General features: G+C 43.0%; 1 protein-coding gene across 2 annotated transcripts in view; it reads left to right on the top strand.

Moving 5' to 3' along the window:
• The window catches only part of UIMC1 (ubiquitin interaction motif containing 1), a 103,590-nt gene that overhangs the window by 91,171 nt on the left and 10,335 nt on the right, over nucleotides 1-2,084 (top strand). The window lies entirely within an intron of this gene.

Below are 2,084 nucleotides of genomic sequence, written 5' to 3'. Positions count from 1 at the left end.
GTGGTTGGCAGTTTCGGTACATACGTCACAGGTGTTATTCTCTAGAAAGGCTGAGGTTTCCCAGTGGAATAGGATTTTAAACTGCTTTTTTTTTTAAAAGATTTTATTGGGGAATTGGGGGAGGGGAACCGCATTGGGGAATCGGGGAAGGGGAACAGAAAAGTTGCTGTCCTTTTGTTCTTCAGTCTAGTTGTGGAAGACGTCACTTCACTGGCCCAAGTTGGCACCATCATTGCGCTCTTCCGGGTGAGGCAGATCAGTCGCCGGCCTCTGGATGGCCGCTCACCGCTCACCCTGGCTGCCGGCTACACACAGTAGCCTATGGCAACCCACGGTAGCAGGGGCTGCAGCCCAGTCCCAGTTCGAGCTGCTGTTCAGCATCTTAGCTGCAGAGGGCAGTGTCACTGGCCCTCATGTGGAATCCGAACCGGGGCCCTCTGGCATCCCAAGCCAGCTCTTAACCAATGCGCCACTCGGCTGGCCCGCAGTTTGTGGTTCTTATGTTCTCTTTACTGGTAAGATTGCTTGTTGAGTATTGGGTCTGCTTTGGGGAGCCACATATATAAAGAGAGACAGAAATTGGGGCATTATTTAGAGGACGTTAACGAGGCAGATAAAACATGGGTATATAGAAATCAGACAGATATAAATTGTGTCCTGGGTTCTACTACTTACACCGGTTGTGGTAGCTTGGCAAAGTCAATTCCTCTGAGTTTGTTTCCTTTAAAATAGGGCAGAATAATAATACCAATCTGGAAGATTGTCATAAGGATTAGAGCTAACCTAGGTACTCAAAAGGTTCTGCAACCCAAGTCTTATTCGAGAGGGGTTTAATGACTAGATATAGTCCCTGTTTTGAAGGAGGTTACATTTTAGTAGGGCAGATAACTGAGTAAATCCAAGATTGTAATACAGCCTGTTAAGTATTCAAAGAGTTGACCTGTGGAAAGGGGGTAAATGTATTCATAGAGCCTCCAGTAAGTGCAGAATGAGCCACTTTGTTGTGTAGCAATAGAATGGGTTTCCCTAGGAGGAAGTAAATTCCCCTCAGTGAGTGTATATATATATATATATATATATGACAAGTATGATTACTTGTCAGGGATACTCACAGAAGGCTTTTTATGAGTGAGAGGTTGGACTAGAGGAAGGGTAGGCAAACAAACTGGCAGCTGGGAGCCAAATCCAGCCAGAAATCTGTTTTGTTTTTTGTGTTTTTTTTTTAAATAAATTTTATTGAAACACACCACACCCAGTTATTTATGTATCGTTTATGGCTGCCTTCCTGCCACAGTGCAGAGTTCACTAGTCGTGACAGACCATAGGGTCTGCCAAGCCTAACATATTTACTGTCTGGCCCTTTATGGGAAAAGCTTGCTGACCCTTGGACTAGATAAATGCTTCACAACCTAAATTACTTTGTGAACTAATAACTTTCCTAAATTCTCTTGTCATGAGAATTTCAAGTGTCAAGAGGGAAGAAGGCAAGATTTGAAATGAGATGGTCACAGTTTTTCTTGTTACTGAAAGGAATGAAGACAGGAAAAGAGTTGATTAACCTCCCAAGATCTGATTTTATAAACAGATGCCTTTTGGTATAAGATAAAGTATTTGTATGCCACCGGGGCTAAAGGTGTCTCTACCCAACTAGAATTGGGAGGTGGTCTTGGTGTAGTGGGAAAGACTGGTTGTGTTAATCATTCTCAGCTCCAGTTTCCTCATTTGTAAATGGAGCCTCCCAGAGTTTTTTAAAGATTGAAGCTAATGTGGGCTCGGATGTAGCTACTAACTATTACTGTGTTTCATAGAGCACTTCATTGGAGTGTGTGTCACACCAATCAGAATTTTAATTGGGGAAGTATAACTCCCTCCCTCGAGGGCTACAGGTTGGGGTAGTATGCAAAAACCTTTCTTGGTGTGGACTAGGTCTTTAGATCTTGTGGCAAGTAGGAGATAAATAGATCTCATTAGCAAATATGGGAATATGTTGTGGTTGGCAGTTTCGGTACATACGTCACAGGTGTTATTCTCTAGAAAGGCTGAGGTTTCCCAGTGGAATAGGATTTTAAACTGCTTTTTTTTTT

This window comes from Hipposideros armiger, unplaced genomic scaffold (genome assembly GCF_001890085.2).
Source record: "Hipposideros armiger isolate ML-2016 unplaced genomic scaffold, ASM189008v1 scaffold_242, whole genome shotgun sequence".
NCBI lineage: Eukaryota > Metazoa > Chordata > Mammalia > Chiroptera > Hipposideridae > Hipposideros > Hipposideros armiger.
This window is presented reverse-complemented; position numbering and strand designations above follow the sequence as displayed.